This window comes from Trichoplusia ni, chromosome 13 (genome assembly GCF_003590095.1).
Source record: "Trichoplusia ni isolate ovarian cell line Hi5 chromosome 13, tn1, whole genome shotgun sequence".
NCBI lineage: Eukaryota > Metazoa > Arthropoda > Insecta > Lepidoptera > Noctuidae > Trichoplusia > Trichoplusia ni.
The window spans coordinates 9,774,322-9,791,573 of NC_039490.1; the positions used below are offsets into that span (position 1 = coordinate 9,774,322).

Sequence of the window (17,252 nt, forward strand, 5' to 3'; positions counted from 1 at the left end):
TTTCACGACCTTAATAATCATGCTATAAGTGAAGGGACTAGGATGAAACTACGAAAAAAGAAAGGCTGAAACGCGATGACATTATAATGTTTCGTTACAAAGTTCTTGACTTTTTCCAGTTTCATCAATAGTACCATATTATTGCATTGTCATCATAGTTCTGAGTAAGCGAAGTTTCATATCTAAAGCCTTAACTTGCAAAATTTTATCGCATACATACAGACAATAAGGCATGCCAAACTAATTGAAATTGGTATAACGTCACTAAGTAGACTATGCATGACCTTTGCACTTTAAAGGTTATGAAAAACCTATGTTTTCCGTTCCCCAATTTTCAAATTTTATTTTCTAAAAAAAATGACTCCCGCATTAAGGTATTCAATCCTTGTGTCGCTGGGGTTTCACAAACATCCAAGTCTCATGCACAAAGACACCCAGACTATGGACAAGCATTCGTGGATCACACAAACGCTTGTCCTACGCGGGGTGCGAAACCGCGCCACGTCACGCTCAGTGGGTTTGGCGTGATGACCTCAACCTCTCGGCTATCCGTGCAGTCGTAAGTATTGTAACTTTTTCTATTCTTTTAATTAAATTACATTAATTATCATTAATACGTACATAATCGTATGATCCCTGCGCAAAAGGATCTTAAAATCACACATTTGTCATATAAAAACGACTTTGAAAATTTTATTTTATTCACAATACCAAACAACAGCGTTCACTAATAACTAATATTTTTTTACAGTTAAAAGATCTAATCAAAATTAATTGAGTATTATTACAAAACCAATTGGTTAATTATTTATATGCTGTGTCGAAATTGTTTTGTGTTAAAGCAATTAGGGACCGTTTAATTTCATAACTGTTTAGACAACTTTTGCAGATAACAAATTTATATAAATTTTCTTTTTGCCAAGACATTACGGAAGGTAAGTCGTTCGAAATAATTAAATGTTTTTAAATGAAACAAGAATTTTTGTGGATGCTTCTGAAATTTATGTGTGTTCAAACTTCATTTCTAAAGTTTTTTGACTAATGCTTCTAAATATGGTGGCTAAGATATAAGTGAATCGATCACAGGTTAAGCTGCGCTTGACGCGGTTGGTCCGTAGACTATCTTTGTCATAACGAGTTCCTCCGTGTTTCGGAAGGCACGTTAAATTGTGGGTCCCGGCTTTTATTCCTACATCTTTGACAGTCGTTACATGTAGTCAGAAGCTCGAAAAGTCTGACAACCAGTCTAACCAAGGGGTATCGTGTTGCCCAGGTAACTGGGTTGAGGAGGTCAGATAGGCAGTCGCTCCTTGTAAAAGGCTGGTACTTAGCTGAAACCGGTTAGACTGGAAGCCGACCCCAACATAGTTGGGAAAAGGCTAGGCCGATGATGATGCTTTTAAATATTAGTTCAATTTGTTGAAAAGATAACTTCACCTTATCTCAGCATTAGCTTAAGTCATATGACAGTTGGGTTGCTAAATCAAAGGTAGTGGGTTAGAATCCCGACACGCGTTAAATCATTTTAAATTCATGTACGTATTGCCGTATTACAAAGCAATTATCACTTGATAAAACGGTGCAAGAAAACATCGCGAGGATAATGGCGGTACTGGGAATGTTTCAAGGGTGCGTTGCGTCACGTCAGAGGTCTCGGGCGGGATACACCCTGACACCAGGTTGTACATCAACCATACGATAAGAAGACTACTACTTAGATAAAGTTATTCATTACTTCAAACTAAAACATTATTTGAAATTTGACCGAGATATATGAGGAAATCCTTTCAAGTGCGAGTCCGACTCGCGACACGTGAGGATTCCTTACAAATAAACAAATTTTAACCAAATCGCGTGAAAAAATGGTCACCCATCCAATTTATGGCCGCACCAATAGTTACTTAACCTGGTTATTTATTTTTATGATTTGTCTTTTAACGGCAACATGTATACATCATCTGTATCAATTTCAACGGTATAGCTATCACGGTTTTTGAGATACAGCCTGGTGACATACGAACACACGGATGGAAGGAATGACAACCGGATAGACGCTAGACAGTAGAGTCTTAGATATAGGGATCCCCTTTGGGTAAAAAAATCAAAAAACTTAGTACATATAATTACAAAAGGATTCAATTTTTTTTTTCGGAAACCTTCACTTATTAATAAATTAATTTAAAAACAAAACAATGATTCAAAGTTACGTATGACGTCACACTTTTTGTCACCAATAAATTATTGCGCAATAATTATAATCTCTTTCGTCATAAAGCTTGAATTTACAAAAGCTAACTGAAACTGGTAAAAGGAAATAACTAAAAATAGTTTTATAATAAAAAGATTTAATTTTTAAAGTTGACATGGCTGCAAAGAGTGTTTCTTGTGAGATGACGTCAGATAGAAAGGTATGGAAGAAGAAGACATGTTGCGCCGACCACAAATATTAATAAAATAATTTGGATAAGGGCAGAGGAATGATGATCAAAAAGATTTAGGGCCTATTTTTCAATCGCCAGATATCTAAATTTTATTCGACGAATATGAATGACGTTTTGACAGTTTTTGTATAGAAAATATGTCAAACGGCCATATTTATTCCTCGGATAAAAGTTATCTGACGATTGAAAAATCGGGCCATATAGAAATTATTTTTTGCTTATAGTACTTAAATAGGAATATAGTTTCAAAGATACACTATCTTTCAAGAACGATCTAGAAAATTGTTAGGTAAGGATTTATAGTTAGGTTAACTCTAGTTTTAGAAACTTAATTTTAGATCTTTCACATAATGACTGATTTGCTATATCTCTAGCGCCTTTTTTAAGTTAGGCAAAACTAAAAAAACATTTTCATTATTACTTTTAGCAAACTTTTTTCATATATTCGTTTCAGTCAATTTCTAAAATTGTTGTATTATAGATTGCACCTCGTTTTTGTAAATCATCCTAAAATTGTTTTAAACATTTAAAACTAATTGATATTTATTGCTCATCCCCCGTTATTAATAGCGTTTAGATAAGTAAATTTTATGTATTCCCGAACTCTTGTTCATATTTTTTAAAAATTTGAAATAAATCCATTCAGTAGTTTTCAAGATCTTAGCGGACAAACAAACAGACAGATTATTTTTTCATTCCGATAAATTACCGATCACAAAGCAACGTTACTTTTGAAAAAAAAACCTTTTATGACTAACATACCTCATTCAGATATGTATATTATAGATTACGAAAAAAGTCTACCTTAAAGAGGTTTTCTTTTAATTAACATACCTCATTCATTAAAATCCGTTATCACAATTATCATCACAAATCTAAGGTCACTTGAAAAAACTTCACGAAAATGTGTCACTAAAAAAATATATGCTGTGTGTATAAATGTGAATACAAATAAAACAATTTGCTAAGTACCGGTGTTATATCGAGTTAGCTACTTGTATTTATCTCGTAATCAAAATCACATCGCAAAAATATCAGCATTATACAGGGTGGTGTTGAAAAGAATTGTAAAAAAAAATAAAAGAATATCTGATTACAAGATTTTAAGCAGTAGAGTGAGTTGAGTATGAATGACGTGTGGGTTCAATACGCGTTCAGGAAAAAAAAAAGTGTTATTTTTTGTGTAGTTTTTGACATGGCGTAAGAGTCACGAAAAATCTAGTTCAGCGGTCTAGATATATGCGCGTGACAATATCGTTTTAGTATATACGGTATATAAGTATGAATTCGCATCACGAAAGTCACTATCATAATAATATATGATACATATTTACAATTTTCTTTTCAGAAATTTCCTTGCACAAACACATTATATTAAACTTTACCAGAATTAACTAAAACACCATCACAAAACAACATCCTGTATAATATTTTACTTAAAATACATTATATTGATTACAAACTGAATTTGAAACACTAGGAAGAGATAGCGATATCTTTTTTCGGAAGGTACTCTGTTTCATCAACAAAGCCATAAACTATTAATACAGATTATCAAAAATTAAACCAATCAATCAAACTATTTTACGTCTTGTCTTGTATTCTAAAATGCTAGAAAGATCTAGATAGCTTCTGGAGTTTCTTGCGCCGTTTTGCGTATTTATCGGGGTAGCCCGACTAGTTTCGGACCCAACCGGAGTCCTTAATCAGCTTCTGCGGGCTAGCGAGTCCTTGTAATAGTGTCTAGTCTGGCAATCCAGGATTTCCTGAATACTCTATCTTGTTAAGCGTCTGTTTATCTGTCTAGCTCAGTGCCGGCGTTAGGGGGGGGGGGGGGCGTGATGGAGCGATGGCCCAGGGTGACAAATTCTGGGGGGCGCCAAGGTCTGAAGTTGGAGTCTCTTGCCTCTCCTGGCGCAAACCCTCAGTGCAACCCGCAAACTGTGCTCTACGCTAGAGGTGAAATACTTTCACCGCCAAACGTAACGCTAAAGGAAAGATGAAATTCTTAATATAATTTTACTTGGGATCAGCAAAAAACTAACACTTGATATTGCTTCCCTCAAGTGGGCGCCACAAAATTTTCGCCCGGGGTGTCAGTGGCCCGTACACCGGCACTGGTCTAGCTCTTTCTTTTAGACAAGAAAAAGTGAAGATTGATTGTGAATAATGACTTTAAGATTATCAAAGATCCACACTGCTCCCTTCTGTCGAAAGGCTTCGACTGAAACATGTTTCTCAGTTAATTATGGCTGCACGGACAGCCGAGTGGTATAGCTCACCACGCCAAATCTATTGTGCGTGACGTGTTGCGGGTTTGATCCCCATTTAGAGGAAGCATTTTCGTGTTCCACGAACGCTTGTTCCGAGTTTAAGGTGTCTTGCCTATTCATGCCTACCCACCCGCCAGACAAGTATTGAATCCCTTAAAGAGTCAATTTCAAAAAAGAAAATACTTTGAAGATCTACGGGAGAAACAGATCTCGTTGAGATTGACCGTAGTCTGAAATTGTAAGACGATTTGAGCGGTGAAGGAAGTGTAAGATCGTTCACGAGAACTTTGCAGTTTGGATAGAAGCAACTTTAAGCCCACAAACGTTCCTAAAAATACCTGCTACATTGTTTTAGGAGTTACAAACGAATTTAAGGTTTTAAAAAACTGAAATAAGTACTTGCCACAATTTTATCAGTCATTTCCATCCTTTATTTTGGTAAAACATTTCGTTTATTTTCACAAAACACATTCAGAGTGGTATACCTATTATAACACTTTAAACTGACTGTTAGTTTGAAAACGTTTTTAGGATACCGCATCTTAAAAAAAGAAAGTCAATGCCACATAGGATTTGTCAACCTAGACTCATATTTTGGAATGCGTAAACTTATGTATTTTGTGGCTCCAAATGCTTTGAAAAATTACTTTATCGAAAGAAATGACAAGTTTTCTTCCCATTCCCTTAACATTCGCAAATATCTATTTTCAAATTGATTTATTTAAAAATTCAACTAAAATACATACGAAAAATTCTCCAGGCTCTATAAGGCAAGAACTCTTAAGTTCTTTATAAAGATAAAGATAAAGATATATTTATTTGTGCAAACATGTGTAACATAACATATAAATGTAATTGTGGATGGAATGAAATAGGAAATAACAAAGATATCCCTTAAGTCCAAACATGTTTTGCCATAAATTAGAATACAAAAAATAACAATATAACTTTCTAGAAAAAAACACTTACAAAGAAAAAAACAATTTCACTCAACTACTTGACATATTTTAGAATATAAATCTATATCTACTTTACTGGTGTATTACATTAAAAAATCTTTAACACTATAATAACATTTTACAATCAGGAACTTTTTAAGTTCCTTTTTAAAAAGCTTGGTTTGTTGGATTTCTTTAATAAATTCTGGAATTTTGTTATATATTGCAGGTGCCATACATATCACACTTTAGAAACGATTTTATGGAATCGAGCATCTAGAGTAAATATTTTAACACTTTACAATTACCTGAAAAAGTCCTACTTGAAATAAAAACTCTTTTTGTAAAAGTGCAGCAATATCTTAAAGGGATAACGATCTTTTTTTGGTATATCTTGCCCTACATATAATTTAGTGAACAATAAATAATGGATACGCATTTTGTATTTTGTACCGCAAATATAATCTGTTCAAATTACAGTAAATGGAACTTACGCCGCTATGCTGATTTTGAAGAACTTTTTGTTTTGTTTTGACAACCCAGATAGAAAGGCATTTAATGTAAATAAGGCTATTTGTTACTGCTTCCTCTCTCCTAAGATTTTGCTGTGCCCGACAGGGTCCATAATGGTTCTGTATTATTAGATTGTAAGACCTTAATGTACATTATGGAACGCAATAAATAATTGAGTATTGAGTACGCGTGGCGTCACGATTGTGTATAAATACGAAATCGTTGCGTCACAAGCCCCTTCCTAAACTTTATAGAATTTTTGCCAACTTTTATTGTAAAAAGTATGGCAAAATACATGTCTAATATTTTAAACTACCTGATGAACTAAAAAGGTGTATTACTTCTTGTACCCAGTCGTCATCCCTATTTGATGCTCCAAAATGAATTTATATAACCTACATCACGAAAACAAAGATTGTACGGAACTCTCGATGTACGATTCGGTCTTGCTCAATTTGAAGTTCATTGCCTATTTGTAACCTCAAAATTGACCTTGCTCATTATTCTTATGAGAGTCGATAATGACCTTAATCTATACTTCTATACTAATATATAAAGCTGAAGAGTTTGTTTGTTTGTTTGTTTGAACGCGCTAATCTCGGGAACCACTGGTTCGATTTGAAAAATTCTTTTTGTGTTGAATAGACCATTTATCGAGGAAGGCTATAGGCTATATAACATCACGCTGCGACTAATAGGAGCGAAGATACAATGGAAAATGGGGAAAATTCTAACCACGTGGACGAAGTCGCGGGCAACAGCTAGTTTCATATATTTGTTTGATAGTCCACGCGAAACTAATTTACATAATAACTAGGCAGCTAATGTATTATTTGTGAAAAAAATCACTAAAGCATGATTGATCTTTTGACGACCTCCGTGGTCGAGTGGCGTACGCACCGGTTTCAAGGTGTCGCTAGCTCTGAGGTCCCGGGTTCGACCCCCGGTCGGGTCAATGTAAAAATTAACATTTCTACATTGTCTCGGGTCTGGGTGTTTGTTGTACCTTCGTTGTATCTGAATTCCATAACACAAGTGCTTTAGCAACTTACTTTGGGTTCAGAACAATGTATGTGCTGTTGTCCGCATTTTATTTATTTATTTATTCATTTATCTTTACTATTATTTCGTGGTTGAGAACGCATGATTCGATCTCTACAAAACCGCTATGCTGATTTTGATGAAGTTTTTATTTTGTTTTGTTTTTACAACCCAGATAGAAAGGCATTTAAGAAGATATGTTGCGACGACCCTTAAAAATGGTATAAGCGCAGAAGAATGTTGATCTGATGATGATTTCAATTCTTGTGTCACGGGGGGGGGAGGGGGGGATCCACAAAACCCACTCACTTTTCTCGTCTGTTTTTTTGTCGCTCCGATTGGATTTTTGTAACCCTAATTTTGAACCGTTCCCGATAAGTTATCAGGCTGAAATTTTCAGGGTAGGTTCAAACCCGACGACAATGCAATTTACAACTATACAAACAGCTGAACCGATTTCGATAAATTTTGAATGGAGTGACATTAAAAAACGTGGGTTCTTAGATTTTTTATATCTATAATTCTTATTTAAAATGTACTTAATGACGTCTATACATACTTTATTTTGCTTCACGCGAAATCCCTTGTGGGATGAGCAGTATTCACGAAGATCTATCAGCTCCCCGTGTGTATTGAGCCTGCCTCCTGAAATTAAAAACAAATACTGATGATAACACGTGTATTACAAATTGTTGGTCTAGTCATCTAGTGGTGAATGACCGTGGTCAGTGGTCGTGGGTACGATTCCCATGTAGGACGAATGTTTGTGAGATGACTACAAACATTTATTATGTCTGAGTGTAATTAATGTATATTCTAATATCTAATTATCAGTTGTCGAGTTGATACAAGCGTCCTCTTAATACGAACTTAGTTAATGACTAGATGGCGCTACCGTTGTGTGGAAGGTTTAAAATTGATATTCAATATGACTGACAATTCCAAAATAGGTAAAAATTAAGATTAATGAAGGATTAAACGAAAAACCATAAAAAATAATGTCAATTTAAAATGTTTTGATAAATTCAAAGTAGACGTATGCCGTCATACGTTAAAAGCAATTCTTAGAATAATTAATAATCTGATAATAATTCACAGTATATAGTCCTTAAGTAATTTTAATGTTTGATAAAATTTGCGATAGCTGTGATTTTTTTAACTAATGATAACAATACCCTTTGCTATTGAACTTGAGTGTTATTGTTCTGAATTCTTTGTGTTTCGGATTAAAAAATTTCCAGTCTATTTCTCCCACTGCTGGGCAACTGGCCTCTTTTCAGATAGATTAAGTTCGGATATTGATCGTCACACTAGAATGGTTGAGGTCACCACGCCAAGCACGTCGTATCACGGGTTCTATCCCAGGATAAGCATTTGTGTGATCGATGGTTAGTGGTCCTGAGTCCTGACTGCTAACGTGGAAGTCGTGAGTTCGACTCCCAACTGAATATTTGTGTGATAAGCATGATCATTTCTATTCTTTCTGGGTGTACTTTATCTATATTATAGATGTATTTAGGCGAACGCCTTCTCAAATTCTTCCACGATTCTCTGTCCTGGGCCTCATGGAACCAGCCCACGTGGTGAGCATTTAGATCGTCTCGCCACCGTTTCCTAAGCCGCCCACGGGGACGCCCCGCGCCGTCCATCCGCTGTCTCCCATAGCGTGGTGACTTTTGCCCAGCGGCCAATGTCCATTGGCTGACGTGACCCGCCCAATCCCATTAAAGCCTGGTAGCCTTTTTTACGACGTCTTTATTCTCAGTTTTTGAGCGCTGGTTATGTTTAAAAAGCACAGCTGATAGACGGACCGACAGACAAACCCTCAGGACTCTACCGTATTAAGCCTTTGGATAAAAAACATGAAAATAAATTCAGTCATTCAAAAGTTATGGTATAACAAAGAAACTCAGATACCTACAAGAACTCTGTTTAAAACATCGTATAAAACTTAGAAATACCCATGATAAGATCTGCATTAATTAATGTTTTAATGTTTCATATCACAGATATATTATTAACTTTTCAATTATAATACCTGCTATTTTAACATGGGAATCTACTTATTTACTTATTATAATATCTACTGTAGGCGTAGCATTTGGCTAAGCTACTAACTGAAACGTTGATCGATCACAGGTGAAGCCAACACTTGATTCGGTCAGTGCGTGGATGGGTGACTTTCCTCCGTGTTTCGGAAGGCACGTTAAATTGTGGCTCCCGGCTGTTGTTGATACATTTTTGACAGTCTTTACGGGTAGTTAGAAGCTAGAATGTCTTACACCCGTAAAGGTAACGTGTTTTAGGAGGCGAAAAAAATTGTATGCACCGATAGCCCTTTGGTTGAGGTCATCACGCCAAACCCACTTTGCGCACGTGTCGCCAGTTCGATTCCAGCGTAGGACAAACATTTATTGTGTGATCCACGAATGTTTGTTCTGAGTGTGGGTGTTTTTGTCCATATGAATTGTATGTTTGTAAAAACCCCCGCGACACAAGGATTGCTCGTTATGTAATACTTTCTGAAAATGTCGTGTATTTCATCATATTCATAATAATTTAGTAGATAACCTGATGAGTCATTATGATAATTAAATGTTGTATCCGTCATGTGGCTCCGTAATATAATGACAATACGATTATTTTTCGAAAGGTAAACGACGACCCCTATAGCAGAACATTTTTAAGGGGTAAGTACCGAAGGGGTGAAAATGAAATCCCATGACTAAGACTCGGTCCGTCAGTCTCTAGGCCGCATCTCTTGAACCGTTTGTTGTGAGAAAGTTGAAATTTTCACGAATTGTGTTGACACGGTCGTTATAAAATCATGATCAGGGTGAAAATTGATAATCTTTAAATCTCATGCTCTCTCTCTCATTTAAAGGCTGAAACTAGAGACAAATATACATTTACTTTGTAATATATTCTGTTAATAATCTCATAATAAGATTCTATGTTTTTAATGTTATTTCTAGAGCGTTAATTATCCAATACAAGCATTTGTTTGATACATAAATGCTTGTTCTAAGTCTGGGTATCTGTATACACGTGACTTAAATGTTTGTGAAACTCCCGCGACACAAGGATTAAATTTTAAACTACGGAAGTCACTTATTAAAAAAACCTTACAATAGAATAGTATTTCCTAGAAAATAGTAATTAATTACAATAATTAACTTCTAATTCTTAGATAAAAACTTTACCTAGGGTGTTACAAACGTCAAGTTTCAATTATAAATTAGTAAAAACATTTCATTTCCTGTCATATCTATTTTGATTAGATTCAATAATTGGAAATTAGAATTAAGTCAACAAATGTTATCTTAGTGAATCACCATCTTTAAATCTATGTGTTCTCTATGTATAGATTTTAAGATGGCAGATAAACGGATAAGAGGTATGTTGGAAAGAAGGCAATTGACCTGAAGTGGGACTTTCAAACAGGCCTAAGGCCTGTTTGAAAGTCCCACTTTGGGCCTATTTGTTAGAGTCTCTTACTGCTAAACGAAAGGTTGTGAATTCGATTGCTCTGGCAAGGACTTAAGCAATTTGAATATCAAAATTTAAGGTAGTAATATTTTACACGTCTCTCGCTTGCAGTGGAGAAATGGAAAACATATTTTTTTTATAATCCTAGGAGGCTTTCAAAATCAAAAGTTTTTATTTTAAGTAGGCCGTTTTCCGGGCACTTTCAAAACGTTACAATGATGACTCTAGTTGCGCGGTTCCGGTTGTCATTCTTATGGAGAAGAACCGGCACGAAACTCCATTGCTACTTCTGATTAATTTCAATGCGGTATCCCAGACACAAAACAGTTAACGGTTTCTCTGGGACACACGTTGGTTATCATTGTTGATCCTGGTTTATAGCATTGGTAATAACATTTCAGTGCAACAATTTAAAGCGTTTTCTGATGTGTTTCTTTGTGAAACAAGTGAATATGAAATTCTTTGGAATATGACCAATAATGTGGTCTTAATCGACTCATTATTAATATACAGATCTATGATAACCGATGACAGACATATAGCTATAATCTGCAAAGGTTGAAACCGGACACAGATATTTTAAGCCATAAGATTTTTCGCCAACAACGGTTGCTGAAAACGGTGAAGGAAGACATTGTGAGGAAAACAGAACATTAAGAAGTGGTGCGCACGTCAGAGGCCTACGGGAGGTTTAAAAACTCTGATACTAGGTTGTACATCAACCACAAGAAAAGAAGAGTCCACAATACGATTTGTGATGCATTATTAAGGTTACAATTTATTGCCAAACAGTCGATGATCACAGTGGAGACAAAATGTTAAGGGTGGACAACCCTTATCACAAGGGTTATGAAAAATAGATAGTGGCCGATTTTCAGACCTACTGAATACGCATATAAAATTTGGTGAAAATCGGTTAAGCCGTTTCGGAGGAGTACGGTAACTAACATCGTGACACGGGAATTTTATATATTAGAAGAAGATAATACCCATGTTGGTAATTATATTTTTACCTGTTTGGGTTAAAACGTTCGGGACATGGGGACTAGGTGCAAGAGTTCTTTATAAAGAAGTCGCAAAGCGTTTGGTCGACTCTACACGTGATCAGAAGGCTGGTCTGTATTTTGCCCAAAGAATTAGCATTGCCATACAACGTGGCAATGCAGCCAGCCTTCTGGGCACGGTTCCCGACTTTGGCAGGGATGAAGATGTCTTTTTTGACGCTTTGTAAATTATGTAATTTTTTTTTTAGTTTGCATCTACTTTTAAAAATGTAAACATTAAGTTTAGGGTGTAAATTAAGTTAAAGATGAAATTATTAAGAATTTAAATAACATTGAATTTAACACTGAATGGTGAACAAGGCTATTATTGAAGGGTAAAAACCGATAAAATCTTTTATAAAGAAAAAATATTTGAATAATTGAAAATAATTGTTAAAAAAACACTTGATTTTGATCATCTAATCCAATTAAATTAAAACATTTGATTGTGAACGATAAAGGAAAATACGAAAATTAATTTGTCACTATCTTTCAATTGATTTTTATCTTTTTATATTGATATTAATTCTGGGAAGAATTTGTTAATCTATGTTTTTTTTTTAAATAGTGATGTCCTGAAGTCTTTGTTTTAGTGATGTCGTTGACTTGTTGAGATTGTAGTGACGTTATTTGATAATTTCTAGACTTGTCTAGACTTGTTATAAGCTGTAATGTTATGTGAAGTTGCGATATTTTTGAATGACCTTCAAAAATATGTTTTTATCTGACTGCAATGATAGCCGAGTGGTTGAGGTCACCGTGCCAAATTTGTAACGTGTCATGGGATCGATCCCCGCGTAGGACAAGCATTTTTGTGATCTACGAACACTTATTCTGAGTCTGGGTGTCTTAGCCTTGCTAGTAACCTCAGTAGCTTAGTTTTTAAAGCGATTGGCACATATAGCTAGAACCGCAGAATCGCAGGTTCAAGTCCTGTCCAAGGACTTTTCACTTTAACTCTTTTTTTTCTTTTCTCACTATGCCAGGCAACTACCACTATATAGGACTGTTAAGCTTTCAAAAATAAAATAAAATTACTTTTAAAGTTGTAAATAAGACCTCCATATAACTTAGACCCAGTAGAATTGGTTGTGGAGGTCAGATAGGCAGTCGCTTTTAAATCCTTATCAAGCTCTTATCATATCACTGGGTGGCCATTTTAATGCAATTTCATAACTTATCAATAAAATGTTGCAATTAATTATTGTCCGTATTTAAGTAAGTTTTCAATTCCTTGGAATATTGACATCGCTTTAAATAATCTTTTAATAAGAATTTCCTGTGTTTTATTGATACTAAGTATTTTACTCATTTTGGAACCAGTGTTTCGGGCGGTAAAAGAAGGATATAGGGACTCAATTTGTTTATAAATATTTTTGATGTATCTCATGACAAACCAGTGTTCTGGTTGGACTTTCATGTTGGACAACTGGCGTGGCTGCCTAAAAACCTGCACGTTTTCGGGACAAAAACAACCTTTTTTATGAATTATGTATTTTTTTTCTTCGAAATTGCGGAAATTTCATATCGACATTTCACATCCAAATGTAAAACTATCGACAAAAACTTTAACTTTTATAACCCAACACTAGTCCAATTTGCACGACACAAAAATCAATTAGAATACATTATTATACAAAAACGATATTAGGCGGCTTTTTTTTCAAATAATTTTACACAAAAACATATCTACATTATCACAATACATTATCGAAGTCATTTTAAAAACATTAATTGTAAATGCGAACATAGGAGCTGATAATATCTCTTATCAAAATTGATTTCTATCACAATTATATAAAAACATTGCAACGAATAATGTCAGTTATTATACTGTCAAATAGCTACGAAATACTATTGTTATAAATTTCGTGAAGCGTATTCATAGCTCGGAGGAGCTCGTGGCTAAGCTATAACTGAATAAGACCGATCACAGGTTAAGCTACGCTTGACGGGGTTAGTCCGTAGATATCTTTGTCATAACAAGTTTCCTTCGTGTTTCGGAAGGCACGTTACATTGTGGGTTCCGGCTGTTATTCATACATCTTTGACAGTCGTTACAGGTAGTCAGAAGCTAGAAAGTCTGGGAACCAGTCTAACTAAGGGACATGGTGTTGCCCAGGTAACTGGGTTGAGGAGGGCAGATAGGCAGTTGCTCCTTGTAAAACACTGGTTCTTAGCTGAATCCGGTTGGACTAGAAACCGACCCCAACATAGTTGGGGAAACGGCTATGACGATGACGATTCGTATTCATAATTATTTATTTAAATGGTTTACTCACGCTTATTTATCGGGATCGCCCGACTAGTTCCGGACCCAACCGAAGTCCTTAATCATGAGCTGATGCGGCAGTTGGCGAGCTATTCGAACTTCAGTCAATCGCGAGTCAGTTGGGTCCAAAACTAGTCGGGCGATCTTGTAAATAAGTCTGAGTAAAACGTTATTCATGTAAAGTATGAATTCGCCCCACGAAAGTAACTAATAAATAACCATAGAGAATTTCTAAAAAAACTAGGCCGTCTTGATTATTTATTATTTAGAAATAAAATATAGCTGAATAATCCCAGATTGACCGTTGACCTAAAAAAGGTAGCTTCTTCGGATTGCTTCTGAAGACGGAAGATCGGCTGTTGTGTCACAACTTCAAGAGGCTAGCGGTGGTAAGATAGGCTGACTTGATTGAAAGAATCCAGTTCCAAAAAGTGGTTAAGTAAAGACATAATATCAGCTTGCAAATTGCACGGATAGCCGAGTAGTTGAGGTCACCACACCAAACCTAATGAACGCGACATGTCGCGGGTTCGATCCCCGCGTAAGGCAAACATTTTTGTAATCCACGAATGCTTATCCTTAGTCTAGGTGTCTTTGGGCCATGGCATGGGACAACAGTTAGTTGTGCAAGCTAGCTCTAATATATAAGGAAAAACCCTTATAATGTGGTTCTGATTGTAATTTGATAAGATACATAATTTATTCATTATTTTTATTCACAGAAATAGCTGTTTTCCTACTGCTTCCCAATCACTTAATTAAGACTAGAGGTGGTTTTGAAGCTATGGCTGTAGTAGGCCTAAGAAAAATTGCCATCCACCAAAGTATAAAACATTAATTAAACTATAGAAATTCACAAGTAAAATTTCTTAGGGTCGTAGTCGCTATGTATGTTTTGCAAGTAGTCGTATTTACAGAAGATTAGACTAAAACTAAAATTAAACCGGTTAAGTGCGAGTAATACTCGTGACACGAAGGGATCCATATAAATAAATCACAAATAAATGCACGACTGCACGGGTAACCGATTGGTTGAGGTCAACACGCCAAGTCCATTAACGCGAGATGTCGCGAATTCGATCCTGTGATTCAACTCTGCGTAGTGCAAGCGTTTCTGTGATCCACGAATGCTTGTCCTGAGTCTGGGATCTGGGTGACATTTTGAATGGCAATATAATTTCATGGGATTAGTAGTAGTAGTTATGGGAAACCCCAGCAAAGCGCACCCCCTGCGAGTGAATTCCTTAACGATGGAACCTTAAAAAAATGGAATTTACCACTAAGCCATCATCAAGTGCTAAAAACGGTGTAGGAAAACATTCAAAAAAGTCCTGTTAACCTACTGTCATCTCTGACAGCCGGCACACTTCCTTTTTCGTTGTAATGATTTCCTGTAAGTATTCTTTGTCATCGCGGCAAGCGTAAATAAATCTGCTTAAATCTCAATCGTACTTTTCATTTTACCACGCAAATTTTCCATCATAACCTAGAATTTATTTTTTACTTTTTGTCCAATTACAAAATCATTTATTTTCCCCAAGGCAGCTGCGCCAACAGCCGAATCACACATCATGATCGCTGATAAACATCTATTGCGTACTACATTTCAAATTGACAATACATAACACCCTGTATACATGAGTCGTCAGTAAGTCTGGCCGTATCACCGCTTACGAAGATATGACTAAATAACACTCGAGTGTTATGCAGTGATTAGCTAAAGAGTACACTCATATACATATACCATTAATTTAAAACTAGCTTTTGCCTGCAGGCCCGACCGCTACGACATGAAATCAGAATGAAAACTACGTGTTAATCCATGAAATCTATGTGTTTAGATTATAGACAATCTGTGTACCAATTTTCGTCGAAATGTGTTCTATGGTTTTTGGGTGTGAGAGTTGCAAACGTCCAGCCATACTTGCAAGCTTTCGCGTTTAATAATATTAGCAAGTACATACACAGTAAAAAATAGAAAACAACAGCATTTACAGATGTCACATTCTGTATATTTAGTAACTTCATCAGGTACCTACACCGCTTCTATAATACTAATTAATAGATCTAAAAAATGTAAATAATCAAGTTTTATAGTTGCACATTGCATTGCCATTGGGTTTGAAGCTACACTGAAAATTTCAGCCGGCTAGCTTATCGGGAAGTGCCTCAAAATTGAGTTGCAAAAATGTAACCGGAACGACAAAGGTACAAATAAGAAAGTGAGTGTTTAAAAGCTTTAGCTTTACAGATGTCAATATCAAATATATCTTGTAATAAAATGAAATGAATTATTCATCTTTAGGGTAGGGGTAGTGTTGTCCAGGTAACTGGGTTGAGAAGGTCAGATAAGCAGTGGCCTTATAAAACACTGATACTTCGCTGCATCCGGTTAGACTGGAAGCACAGTTGTGCACATCAAGAATAGTTGGATTGCACCCTAAACTGACTCGCGTTTTCATCTTTTTTCCACTATATTTATTAAATTTTATTAGTTAGTGTTATATTAATAAATAAATAAATAAATAAATGCGGACAACATCACTTACATTGTTCTGAACCCAAAGTAAGTTGCTAAAGCACTTGTGTTATGGAATTCAGATACAACGAAGGTACCACAAACACCCAGACCCGAGACAATGTAGAAATGTGAATTTTTACATCGACCCGACCGGGGATCGAACCCGGGACCTCAGAGCTAGCGGCACCTTGAAACCGGTGCGTACGCCACTCGACCACGGAGGAGCAGGAGATAGCAGTTTTATTATGACTGGCCACGACTGTATCCAGTAATTAAAATTATTGTTAAAATCAAATACAGTTGCAATCTAATCAGCGATCTATATAAATATAATCTTTTTTTCTTAGAATATTTGAATGGAACTTTTGTTTCAAACGACGCATTATTCAGCGGGTTTTTTCAAATGGATTATATTAGTAATAAATAGGTAATTAAAAGTTTTACATATCCTACTAATTACAAACGCGAAAGTTTGTATGCATGTTTGTTACTCTTTCACATATAAACCACTGAACGGATTTAGACGAAACTTGGTTAATTACAGGGATTAAGACGTAAAATAGTTTTTATCCTGATTTAATGTTCCCGTGGGCTCGTTTTTAATTTGTTGCTAGTCTGCGTATATAACATCACGTTATTAGTTATTTTCTTAAGCAAACAAGACGTTCTTCTTAACCTTGGAAAGGCCTAGGTAATGATGAGGTACAAAGCTTTGAATAAA

General features: G+C 35.6%; 1 protein-coding gene across 14 annotated transcripts in view; it reads right to left on the minus strand.

Annotated features, from left to right (window-relative positions):
* Positions 1 to 17,252, minus strand: part of LOC113499964 (mucin-17-like) — a 63,383-nt gene that overhangs the window by 26,084 nt on the left and 20,047 nt on the right. For 13 of the 14 annotated variants that reach the window (XM_026880579.1, XM_026880587.1, XM_026880582.1 and 10 more), the window contains exon 2: positions 7,766 to 7,851. The gene's annotated coding sequence lies outside the window, so the exon portion shown is untranslated. Of the gene's footprint in view, positions 1 to 3,275; positions 3,332 to 7,765; positions 7,852 to 17,252 lie in introns of those variants that run through there. The other variant, XM_026880580.1, reaches the window with a different exon arrangement.